This window comes from Trichomycterus rosablanca, chromosome 16 (genome assembly GCF_030014385.1).
Source record: "Trichomycterus rosablanca isolate fTriRos1 chromosome 16, fTriRos1.hap1, whole genome shotgun sequence".
Classification (NCBI taxonomy): Eukaryota; Metazoa; Chordata; class Actinopteri; order Siluriformes; family Trichomycteridae; genus Trichomycterus; species Trichomycterus rosablanca.
Window position 1 is genome coordinate 8,589,408 of NC_086003.1, and position 14,099 is coordinate 8,603,506.

Sequence of the window (14,099 nt, forward strand, 5' to 3'; positions counted from 1 at the left end):
CGAGGATAAAAAGAAACAGGTTGAGGAACCAGAAGACCCACAATGAAGTGGGGAGCATAAAAAGTGTGCAGAACGGCATTACATTTTATTTATCCGATGATGAAGAGAGGGTTAATTCAGCTGGAAGCCTGGGCTCTGTGGATGAGTGTATACCTGAGTCGCCACAAGCTCTACCTTCCATGAGAACTCCAACACCTGAGCCTCCTGCTACTCCACCTCAACCGAGGATAAAAAGAAACAGGATGAGAAACCAGGAGACCCTCAATGAAGTGGGGAGCATCAAAAGTGTGCAGAATGGCATTACATTTCATATACATGATGAAGAGAGGGTTAATTCAGCTGGAAGCCTGGGCTCTGTGGATGAGTGTACACCTGTGTGGCCACAAGCTCTACCATTCCTGAGAACCCCAACACCTGAGCCTCTGGCTACTTCACCTCAACAGAGGATAAAAAGAAACAGGATGAGACTCCAGGAGACCCACAATGCAAAGAAGAGTATTAGCTCAACTGGAAGCCTGGGCTCTGTGGATGAGTGTACACCTGAGTCGCCACACGCTCTACCTTCCCTGAGAACCCCAACACCTGAGCCTCTGACTGCTTCACCTTAACCAAGGATTAGACGAAGCAGGATGGGAAACCTGCCTGGCCTTACCAAGGGACATACTGTAGCTGTCAACACTAGAGGTCAGTGTCTTAATACTTAATACTGTGTAGTCCGTATGTAATTAAACTGTCACTGAGGTTGAGATGGATGGATGGATGGATGGATGGATGGATGGATAGATACTTTATTAATCTCGAAGGAAATTAAGGCCTCAGTAGTAAGTCACATTTATCAAAAAGTCAAAAGTAATAGTACACACTACAGAGATTCACATTATACAAACAAGCAAGTATCTGTATAACAACAACGGGACCTGGGGGTACATATGGGGATGTTAATGGTTTACATCGTAGGGTTGTTATAGATTATAAGTAATTAACAGCTGTAATATATAAATTATAAAAAGTAAAACTACAGTGCAAATTTAAGAAAATGTGCAGATTAATGTTTGTACTTAAGTTATAAATACACAACTAAATAAAGACCTCGACTTTAATTTGAGGAAAACTGTAGTAATTGAACCATGAAGAAAGTATAGGATATAATAATATAACTTTAGTGTATATTTTAGGGAACATGGCTTTTTATGCAATGTGTAGGCCTAATAAACAGTAATAAATGTAATATTGGTGGTTGCATTTGGAACTGGGTAGATTAGACAGACAGAAAATTACATGAATTCAGTGTAAACTAATAAAATAGTTATTTTTAGTTATTTATTTATAGTAATCAGGTCTATACTGATGTTTTCCTTCACCCTGTAGTCAATAAGACTTCAGTAGAACAGCCCAGAGAACAGCAGATGGAGCAGCTTAAAGAACAGCCACTGATCCAAGAGCAGCCTGAAAGGGTTCTTGCTCGAGCCTTCCAGCTTCTCAGTGCTGATGAATGGTAAGCAGCTCGAGTAGCCTAGTACAACCCCAAATAGTAGTACAACCCCAAATCAGGAAAAAGTTGGGACAGCATGGAAAATGCAAATAATAAAAAACACAGATTTTCTTACATTTACTTCGACTTTTATTTGATAGCAGACAGGATGAACCTGAGATATTTCATAGTAGATAGTTTTATCTGCTCATTCATGTATTAATAAACATCCATTTCTATATTTCAGGCCTGCAACACATTCCGAAAAAAGTTGGGACAGTAAAGCATTTACCACTTTGTAATGTTGCCATTGTCTGGTTTGGCTCGGCGTCTCTGCACACCAAACGTAAGCTACAGCGTACAGAAGATCTACACTCCTCTAGGATGAAAAAGAGGGCAAGGAAGCTTATGGCAGACTCTTCTCACCCCGGTCACTCATTTTTTCAGAGGTTCTCATCTCAGCGGAGACAGAGAGTGAGAGCATTAAAGACTCATACAAACCGCCACCTCCACAGCTTCTTTCCCCAGGCAATCAGCTTACTCAACAAGGACTACTCCCACATGCTTCCGTTTTAATAAATGCTCGTGGGTTTCACACAAGCTTCCCGCATTTTAATAGTTAATGCACATATGCACCTTATGTGTAAATAATCTCTATTGCACAATTTTTTTATCACTACTATATTGTTTATTTTATTCTATGTATATATATACCATTGTTTATTGTTTATTATATGTTTAGATATAGTGTACCTTTTACTATTTAACTTGTATGTACAGTGTATCACAAAAGTGAGTACACCCCTCACATTTCTGCAGATATTTAAGTATATCTTTTCATGGGACAACACTGACAAAATGACACTTTGACACAATGAAAAGTAGTCTGTGTGCAGCTTATATAACAGTGTAAATTTATTTTTCCCTCAAAATAACTCAATTTACAGCCATTAATGTCTAAACCACCGGCAACAAAAGTGAGTACACCCCTAAGAGACTACACCCCTAAATGTCCAAATTGAGCACTGCTTGTCATTTTCCCTCCAAAATGTCATGTGATTTGTTAGTGTTACTAGGTCTCAGGTGTGCATAGGGAGCAGGTGTGTTCAATTTAGTAGTACAGCTCTCACACTCTCTCATACTGGTCACTGAAAGTTCCAACATGGCACCTCATGGCAAAGAACTCTCTGAGGATCTTAAAAGACGAATTGTTGCGCTACATGTAGACGGCCAAGGCTACAAGAAGATTGCCAACACCCTGAAACTGAGCTGCAGCACAGTGGCCAAGATCATCCAGCGTTTTAAAAGAGCAGGGTCCACTCAGAACAGACCTCGCGTTGGTCGTCCAAAGAAGCTGAGTGCACGTGCTCAGCGTCACATCCAACTGCTGTCTTTGAAAGATAGGCGCAGGAGTGCTGTCAGCATTGCTGCAGAGATTGAAAAGGTGGGGGGTCAGCCTGTCAGTGCTCAGACCATACGCCGCACACTACATCAAATTGGTCTGCATGGCTGTCACCCCAGAAGGAAGCCTCTTCTGAAGTCTCTACACAAGAAAGCCCGCAAACAGTTTGCTGAAGACATGTCAACAAAGGACATGGATTACTGGAACCATGTCCTATGGTCTGATGAGACCAAGATTAATTTATTTGGTTCAGATGGTCTCAAGCATGTGTGGCGGCAATCAGGTGAGGAGTACAAAGATAAGTGTGTCATGCCTACAGTCAAGCATGGTGGTGGGAATGCCATGGTCTGGGGCTGCATGAGTGCAGCAGGTGTTGGGGAGTTACATTTCATTGAGGGACACATGAACTCCAATATGTACCGTGAAATACTGAAGCAGAGCATGATCCCCTCCCTCCGGAAACTGGGTCGCAGGGCAGTGTTCCAGCATGATAATGACCCCAAACACACCTCTAAGACGACCACTGCTTTATTGAAGAGGCTGAGGGTAAAGGTGATGGACTGGCCAAGCATGTCTCCAGACCTAAACCCAATAGAACATCTTTGGGGCATCCTCAAGCGGAAGGTGGAGGAGCGCAAAGTCTCGAATATCCGCCAGCTCCGTGATGTCGTCATGGAGGGGTGGAAAAGCATTCCAGTGGCAACCTGTGAAGCTCTGGTAAACTCCATGCCCAGGAGAGTTAAGGCAGTTCTGGGAAATAATGGTGGCCACACAAAATATTGACACTTCAGGAACTTTCACTAAGGGGTGTACTCACTTCTGTTGCCGGTGGTTTAGACATTAATGGCTGTATATTGAGTTATTTTGAGGGAAGAATAAATTTACACTGTTATATAAGCTGCACACAGACTACTTTTCATTGTGTCAAAGTGTCATTTTGTCAGTGTTGTCCCATGAAAAGATATACTTAAATATCTGCAGAAATGTGAGGGGTGTACTCACTTTTGTGATACACTGTATGTTGACACCTGCACCTAAAGAAATTCCTTGTACATCTGCTACTTGGCGAATAAAAAGATTCTGATTCTGATTCTGATTTCTTTTCACCACACCTAAAAGACGTTTTGGCACCGAGGATACCAAGCGATTTAGTGTTTTAGCTTTTATTTTGTCCCCTTCTTCCTGCAAACACGTCTTAAGATGTGCAACAGTACGGGGTCGTCACTGTTGCGTTTTTCATTTTAAAATTCTCCACACATTCTCTATTGGGGACAGGTCAGGACTGCAGGCAGGCCAGTCCAGTACCCGTACCCTCTTCTTCCGCAGCCATGCCTTTGTAATGTGTGCAGCATGTGGTTTTGCATTGTCTTGTTGACATATGATATGTTGCTCTAAGATCTCAATGTACTTTTCTGCATTAATGCTGCCATCACAGAAGTGTAAATGACCTTTGCCAAGGGCATTGACACAACCCCATACCATGACAGACCCTGGCTTTTGGACTTGTTGCTGATCACAGTCTGGATGGTCCTTTTCGTCTTTGGTCTGGAGCACACGGCGTCCATTTTTTCCCAAAAAAGACCTGGAATGCTGATTCATCTGACCACAATACACGTTTCCACTCTGTGATGGTCCATCCTAGATGCCTCAGAGCCCTGAGAAGTCAACGCCACTTCTGGACATGGTTAACATAAGGCTTCTTTTTTGCACAGTAAAGTTTTAAGTGGAATTTGTGCATGTAACTCTGTATTGTAGTGCTTGACAAAGGTTTGCCAAAGTAATCCCTCACCCATGTGGTTATATCAGCTATTGTTGAGTGGCGGTTCTTGATGCAGTGCCGCCTGAGAAATGAAAGATCACGAGCATTCAGCTTAAGCTTGTGCTCTTCGTCTTTACGCACTGAAATTCCTCCTGATTCCTTAAATGGTTTAATGATATTATGCACTGTAGAGGGAGAAATATGCAAATCCCTTCCAATCTTTCTTTGAGGTACATTGAGGTACTCACACATTAGTTGACAAACTGGAGATCCTCTGATCATCTTTGCTCATCAAAGACTCAGCCTTTCCTGGATGCTGATTTTGTACCAAACCATGATTACAATCACCTTTTGACATCACCTGTTTGGAATCACATCATTATTTAGTTTTTTCACCTCATTACTAGCCCTAAATTGCCCCTGTCCAAACTTTTGGAATGTGTTGCAGGCCTGAAATGCAGCAATGGACATTTATTAATAAATGAAATGAACTTGAGCAAATAAAACATGAAATATCTCAGGTTCAAACTGTCTGCAATCAAATGAAAGTCAAAGTAAATGTAAGAAACACTAGAGTCTATCTAGAGTCATACTGATCGGTCTGCAGCGGGTATTAAATAAACCCGCTAGTCTTTGATGTAATGCATGTTTGTACTGTTCTTCAAACAGGGAGCAGAAAATAGAGGGGCTCCAGTGTGTCCGCACTCTGGCTGAACACCACAAGGACATTTTGATGCCCCAACTGCATGACATCACAACAAAATAGGTAATGAGTCCCACATGAGCTTTGTCTATTTATTCTGACCAAGATAGACATACTTAATCTTATTTAAATCTGTCTCTCTCTCACTGGTGCTTAGGTGAAAAACCTGAGATCTGCTGTGTCATGTGCAGCAATGGTTGCTTTAGGCCACCTTTACGTCCACCTAAATAAGAGCATGGACCAGTATGTGAAGCGCACAAGTTCATCCGAGAAGAAGCTGAACTGGCACTGGAGAACATGGTGCAAAACTGCAGTCCCGGCCCTGTCCATAATGCCCTGCTGGACACAGGACTGACGTGAGAACACAGCCTTTAAAGGTTCATTAATATCTTTATGAGGTTTGATTTAATATCACTGCATGTGTTTTATCAGTCATCACAATGTAGCAGTAAGAAGATGTGCAGCACTGAGCTTGGAAAAACTAGCAGAGCTGATGGGACCAGCTCAAATTCTGACTGGCAAATCAGAACTGACTGGAAAGTTCCTGTCTGGCATTAGCAAGTTAGCACTCGACTCTGCCCAGGAAGTCAGGTAGCATCTTCTTCTTTAATGTTTCAGTATACAGTAGACCCTTGACTTACGAATTTAATTGGTTCCGAGGGGCTGTTCTTAAGTCAAAATGTTCGTTAGTTGAACCTATTTTTTCCATAAGAAATAATGTGAATAGAATTAATTAATGCCCCCCTTACCTAACCTTTCTAATGTCTTAAATATATATTTTCCCTTAAATCTTAAATTATAGAATAGACATTACTGTAATAAACAATAATAAACAACAATACACAGTAGTACTGTACATAAAACAACACACATCACATTTCAGTACAGTACGTGTACTGTACTATACACCATAATACATTTCCTTCTTTTTATATAAAATGTATCTACCAGAAACAACAATAACTCTCATATTTCTCTATTATTTCCTTCTTTATTTCAGTAGTGTTGTATTTTGTAGGTGTAACTGCACGAAAGAAAGAATACTTTACTGAGCCGAATTCCTTCTTCTCCCTCACTCACTGTCCCCTCTGTCTGATACACAGTGACAGCTACTGGCAGGAGTAATTATACAACAACAAAGTAATAGATTTGTTCATTTTCTCACCACTTAGCTTTCTCTGCACATTCTTTAAGGCCATTTTAATATTGAATTTACAAAATATAAAGAAAACACCGAAAAAACACTGTCCGCTGTCCGCTCAGTGTGTATTTATATAGAGAGAGACGGTCGGAGTCAACTTGTTCATGACGCCACGTGTTTCGCAAATTTTGGTTCGTAATCTGAAATTTGTTTATACGTTAAGTTGAAAAAGATCGCTCGTAACCCGAAATGTTCGTATGGTAAACCGTTCGTAACTCAAGGGTCTACTGTAATTGTTGTTTCCATTTCAAATCTTGGAACCAGGTCCATCATGAGCACACAGATGATTAGTACCGTTCTCCTTGTTTTAAAAGACACCATGCACGACATGTTCTGAAGCTTCTGGCCACACAAAAAAACTTCATGAAAATGGTGAATTTTGGAGAAATTTGTCCCACAGAGAGATAAAGCCTCCGTTAAAGACATTGTCAGCAAATAAAAAGCATCCCGTCTACTAATCAGCCAATAGAGGTAAAAGAAAAGCATGTTGATAAGACATATAATATTGCTGGTGTCCATGTAATTCAACCATTAATAACAGTTTAACTCTGTTTCATGACTTCACCCAGGACACCCAAGACCACCAGGGCCACGCTTTTTCCCAGTGGACGTCTAATTAACCATCTTTTCTCTAAAGAAATAGAAGATGACTAAAATCCTGCATTGCAGGATGGGAAAACAACAAATGTTCAATTATTTCTGTGAATAAAACATGATTTTCTGCATTATAATTGATGTGAATTTTTTATTATTTTAAGAGAACATATTTAATTAATGATTTGCTCTCAATCTCTGCTCTCAGGAGCGGTATGATGAAAGTACAACCCCTTCAAATCTGAAAAAGTTGGAACAGTATGGAAAATGCTAATAAAATAAAAATGCAGGGTTCCTTATATTTACTTTGACTTTTATTTGATTGCAGACTGATTGAACCAGTGATATTTCATGTTTTGTCTGCTCAACTTCATTTCATTTGTTAATATACTATACCTCCATTCCTGCATTTCAGGCCTGCAACACATTCAAAAAGTTTGGACAGGGGCAATTTAGAGCTAGTAATGAGGTGAAAAAACTAAATATTTATGTGATTCCAAACAGGTGATTGTAATCATGGTTCGGTACAAAAGCAGCATCCAGGAAAGGATGAGTCTTTGGCACTGCATCAAGAACTGCCACTTAACAATAGCTGATATAACCACATGGGTGAGGGATTACTTTGGCAAACCTTTGTCAAGCACTACAATACAGAGTTACATGCACAAATGCCACTTAAAACTTTACTGTGCAAAAAAGAAGCCTTATGTTAACCATGTCCAGAAGCGGCGTCGATTTCTCTAGGCTCAGAGGCATCTAGGATGGACCATAACACAGTGGAAACGTGTATTGTGGTCAGAGGAATCAGCATTCCAAGTCTTTTTTGGAAAAAAAATGGACGCCGTGTGCTCCAGACCAAAGACGAAAAGGACCATCCAGACTGTTATCAGCAACAAGTCCTAAAGTCAGGGTCTGTAATGGTACAGGGCGGTGTCAGTGCCCTTGGTAAAGGTCATTTACACTTCTGTGATGGCAGCATTAATGCAGAAAAGTACATTGAGATCTTAGAGCAACATATGCTGCCTTCAAGACGTCATCTTTTCCAGGGACGTCCATGCATTTTTCAACAAGATAATGCAAAACCACATACTGCACACATTACAAAGGCATGACTGTGGAAGAAGAGGGTACGGGTACTGGACTGGCCTGCCTGCAGTCCTGACCTGTCCCCAATACAGAATGTGTGGAGAATTTTGAAACGAAAAATGTGACAACGACGACCCCGTACTGTTGTACATCTTAAGACGTGTTTGCAGGAAGAATGGGACAAAATAAAAGCTGAAACACTAAATCACTTGGTATCCTCGGTGCCAAAACGTCTTTTGAGTGTGGTGAAAAGGAATGGCAACATTACAAAGTGGAATGTGTTGCAGACCTGAAATACAGGAATGGATGTTTATTAATAAATGAAATGTGGTTGAGCATGAAATATCTCAGGTTCATCCTGTCTGCAATCAAATGAAAGTCAAAGTAAATGTAAGAAACTGTGTTTTTTTTATTATTTGCAATTTTCATGCTGTCCCAACTTTTTCTGATTTGGGGTTGTATCAAAGCTATAAAACCTAAACACCTGATCAAATTTGTTGACACAGTTGCATAAAGATAAAACTACTTGGGCTAGAAGACATTTAGATGTGTGTGCCTGCACAGTACATACACACAAACTTGTTTAACTTGTATTGCAGGTATTATAGTAAGTAGTAAAGCCTTCAAGAAACAGTGTTGTGTAGGCAAATGTGAAATTCAAAATTGCTCATAATAAAAGCTGACATCCCTTAGAGCAACTGTCTGGCTGTATCTGTAATCTGTAGTAAAGTGAATCGTAATTTAGCTCCAAGTAATGGCTTAATAACACAGCTGCACAAATTCTAGAAACACTGTAATATAAAATATACACTGATCAGCTATAACATTAAAACCACCCTGTGGGCAGCGTCCTGAGACCACTGATGAAGATCTTAAAGATGACCAACTCAAACAGCAGCAATAGATGAGCGATCGTCTCTGACTTAATTTACAAGGTGGACCAACTAGGTAGGAGTGTCTAATAGTCTAATAGAGTGGATAGAGAGTGGACACGGTATTTAAGAACTCCAGTAGCGCTGCTGTGTCTAATCCACTCATACCAGCACAACACACACTAACACACCACCACCATGTCATTGTCACTGCAGTGCTGAGAATGATCCACCACCTAAATAATATCTGCTCTGTAGTGGTCCTGGGAGAGTCCTGACCATTAAAGAACAGCATGAAAGGGGGCTAACAAAGCATGCAGAGAAACAGATGGACTACAGTCAGTAATTGTAGAACTACAAAGTGCTTTTATATGGTAAGTGGAGCTGATAAAGTGGACAGTGAGGTGGTTTTAATGTTATGGCTGATCGGTGTATAGACCAGTTCTGCTTATCCTGGATGTTGATTATTCTTGACATCACCTTGAAATCAATGGCATGTAATTCACCCACATTTACATTTAGATCCACATCAAATATTTAGTATAAACAGCTACAGGTAAGGTCATTATTTAACTCAGTGAGACAAATATAAGCTGATGACTAGTTAGCTACTTTGTCATTTACTGTTTATATAAAAATCTTAAGTCTATTTATACTTTAATGCTGTCACTCCCTACCTGCTATGCCTACTTTAACCACCGGAGCAAGGCACAATTCACTTCAGCAGTTTTAAGAGACTAAACTTTATTGAATATTCAGAGAAAAAGTGGGACACAAAGAACAATAACACAGGGAAAAATATTTGGCCTGCTCTTGGGTTGTGATATGCTGGTGGACTGAGTAGCTGGCGTGTCCCTACATCATTGAGATTTCTCTGGATTTAATGAATCTTTTTTTTTACATTATTATGTACGGTACATGTTGAAAGACCTAAATGATCTGCAGTTTGCCCTGAGAATTATTTAAAGTTTGTTTATATTTAGTTAGTCAACCAAAACTTTAAAAGTTATTTCTTTGTATCTTTGTCACTTAATTAACAAATTGCTGATTCTTGTTTTATTACAAAATGTCAACTTTTTAAAAAAATAGGGTTTGTACTTGTAGTGTTGCTTGCAAGGAACATGATTTGCATGAAAGATTCATTATAAAAACATTGCAAATCAACATTTAAATCATAATCAATCAACACAGATGTGTTTTGGTAATGTGCAGACTACTAGGGTTAAAAATTTTTTTTCATTAAAGGCATTTCATTAAAAGCATTTAACATAACATTTAACATATTCATAAATGTAAAAGGTTACTTACAGTTTAATGATCATTTGCTATTTCTCAACAGGAAAACTATGAATCACAGTAAAAAAAAAAGAAAGAAGGAATCAGATTATCTGAACACTGCATCTTAAAACCCTGGAATTCAGCTTTAGTCCTAATCCAACAGAGCTGATTAATATAATAAGAAGCACATGCAAATATAACATTTATTTAGAAGTTTTCTGACATCAGGAAGAAAACCATGCAGGTTATACCAACATACTTTTTCAAGAAAGGTATATTAATCATATCTAAGAAATAAGCTAAATAAACATTTGCTATAAAGCTGTGCAGGTGGCTAGAGACAAAGTAACCTCTTTAGCTCAGATATCCTTTATGCCTTGTGCTTTGTGTTTGGAAATATTTTAGAATAAAGCCATAATGCAACACAAGCATGCACAGCATTGTTGTAACAAAGGGGTATGGGAGTATGCATTAGCTAAGCTGTTTTCTTCTATAACCAGTGAACCGGTCTTAAGGACTAAGACTTCGGACCACTACGACAACAAAAGAACACACATTGTAAAATTACAGTAAGACTGTGTGTTTATTTTCTCATTAAACATACACTATATGGAACTATACTATAGGGCAGTTGTAGGTTAGTGGTTAGGGTACTGGACTAGTGCTGCTCAGGTGGCGCAGTGGTAAAAGTATACTAGCACACCAGAGTTGGGGTTTCGAATACATCGTATCGAATCTCAGCTCTGCCTTCTGACTGGGCTGGGCTGCTGCATGAACAATGATTGGCTTTTGTTTATAGGGTTAGGGGTAAAAAGTTGGATCATAGGTCCTCATAACTGGTGCAACTGCCGCCCCTGCTGGCTGACTGATGGTGCCTGCACAGGGCTGAGGAATAATGCTAATGGGGGTGTGACCCTCCATACACAGTGCCCGTCGGTGTATGAACTTGACTCGTGCAGGTGAAAAATGCAGTCTGTACTGACTGTTTGTGTCGGAGGGGGCGTATGTCAGTTGAGAGGCGTCCTCAGTCAGCGGTGAAGGGTCGAATCAGTATAGAGGATGCAATCAGGGTAATTGAACACGACTAGATTAGGGGAGAAAATTGAGGGGGGAAAAGTGGGAAAAATAGAAAATTACAACAACAAAAAAAGTAATCGGAAGGTTGCCAGTTCAAGCCCCACCACTGCCAGATTGCCACTGTTGGGCCCTTGAGAAAGACCCTTAACCCTCAATTGCTTAGACTGTATACTGTCACAACTGTAAGTCGCTTTGGATAAAAGCATCCACTAAATGCTGAAAATGTAAATATGGCCAAATGTATGTGAACACCTGACCATGAGCTTGTTATTTGTATTCTAAAACTTAGGCATTAATATAGACCCCCCCTTTCCAACAGCTACAACAGTGGCTAGGGCAGTAGGCTCAGTGATTAAGGTACTGGACAAGTAATGGAAGGGTTGCTAGTTCAAACCCCACTACAGCCAAGTTGCCAGCAAGGCTGTTAACTCTCAATTGCTCAAGTTGTATTCGGTCATATGGTCTTCTGTATGGCCGCCTTTAAAAGATGCAGCATCAGGCATGACAGAAATTCTTTGTAAGGCACAAACACACTACAAACTATTTTAAATTCGAATTTTCCAGGAATTTAAATAAACCAAAAAATGAACAAAAGATTGAGGGGATATAAAGGGGGGAAATGATGACAAATGAAGCCATTCACCCACCATGTTGTACAGTTGATTTTTGTTATTAATGTCCTAATTCCCAAATGCTAGAGGTAGGGTTGTTGGTAGTAGATGTCTGTACAGGGCTGATTTTCATGTCCAGTACTTAACTCACTTTACACTACACAAGAAGGTGAAAAAATACTGTAATTGCCTTTTAAACACCTTGCTAATTGTTCTTGATAACATTGACAAGTTTGATCCTAGGCACTCATGCAGCAAATGAAGGACAAAATAAGGCAAAAGGCTTTCTAATATTATGTCATTTTTAAAACTACTACACTGTATACAGGACATAGTAAAGCCTGTGGTAAAATATTAATAGGCCTATCAAGGAGGTGAAAATAAGAAGATACTTTAATTCATTTGGTGTTTTTAAAACCATTGCTTAAAATTCTTTAACAAATTGTTGAGCAACATATCGTGCAGAGTTAAAACCTCGTCAGGGAAAGGTGCACATAGTTCCTGTAATTGTGGTTTATATTTGTTGGCTGTTATTTGACTATGCAAAGTACTTATTGGCTCTACTGATTTGCAGCAGATAGGTATTCACTCACAGATCCCCAACGTCTCCTAACTGTTGGAAGCAAAAGTGTCAGTTGATGCTCTTATTGTGCTGCTGATTGTTCTTTTCATAAACAAAAACACAAATATTTGTCCTTAATCCATATGTGCCATACCTGTTGGTACCTCTAGAAATGCCATTTTCCAGAGTCCATTGATCTAAACCTCATAGAGAACCTGTGAGATGAGCTGTAAGAGAAGAGTCCACATGCGGGGCAATCATCTGTAATTTGGATGTTCCTCATATCCAAAGGTGGCAGGAGTACACAAACCTATTCACAAAAATAATTGAAGTCAAATGATAATTTGTACTGAAGTAAATACATACATGTTCATAAAGTAACTTTTTTCTCTTTTTTAAGTTTTGAAAGATGGACTAGTAATCAAAAGATTGCTGGTTCAAGCCCCACCACTGCCAGGTCACCACTGTTGGGCCCTTGAGCAAGGCCCTTAACCTTCAATTGCTTGGACAATATACTGTCACGGTACTGTAAGTCACTTTGGATAAAAGTGTCTGCTAAATGCTAAAAATGTTAATGTAAATTTACACACATTTCATTGTGTGTGAAAGCAGTGACGTTGGACAAGAGGGCCTGGCTCACAACCGAGTTTGAAGTCAGGACTGGAGTTCCTCCACACCAAACTTGTCCAGTATTTGCTAAAACAGGAAAAAAGCCATCCCTGAACTGATACTCCAAACTCCAAAGCATACAATGTGGCTAAAACTCCTGAACTGAATTATAAGGAGGAAGATTTGCATACTTTTGGCCATAATGTTTAGTATTTATATCCTACAGTACAGCATTATAAAGTAAAAAATTAAATAAGTACTTGGAAAACGTGGACATAGTAAAATGAGGAAATACTTTAGATCCTACTAACGTCATTGTCACTGGAGTAGTTGTTCTTGTAATGTGTTTTGACCTTTATGGTCTTCCATATTGCTGTCTTCTGGCGGCGCTGCCTGGCGCGTCACAGGCGCTCTCTCTATATCACTAAAACCGGTTTGCACAAGCTCAAAAGCGCGTATTTATGTGGGTTTCTCACATAATGTTAGCATTAATACCATGAACTGTTACTCCAAATTTGAAAGCATATAGTTTATATCACTAATGTACACCTGTTAGCAAGTGATGTGGCTAAAACGCTGGAAATGAATAACATGAAGGAAGATTTGCATAAGTTTGGCTATTATGTTTATTATTTATATCATAAATACATCACTATAAAGTTATATAAGTTAATAAATTCAATAATAAAACGAGGAAATACTTTATATCGAACTAGCGTCATTGTCGCTGAGGTACTTCTTCCTTCGTGTGATGTGTTTTGATCTCTATGGCCTTCCACATTGCTGGTTTTTGGGGGCGCTGCCTTTTGCGTCACACAGACTCTCTCACTCACTGAAACCGGTTTGCGTGAGCTTAAAAGCGCGTGTTTCTGTG

At 39.6% G+C, this 14,099-nt stretch overlaps 1 protein-coding gene across 1 annotated transcript in view; it reads right to left on the reverse strand.

Moving 5' to 3' along the window:
- rpl35 (ribosomal protein L35) overlaps positions 1–14,099 on the reverse strand; it is a 69,844-nt gene that overhangs the window by 27,208 nt on the left and 28,537 nt on the right. The gene's annotated exons all lie outside the window — the stretch shown is intronic.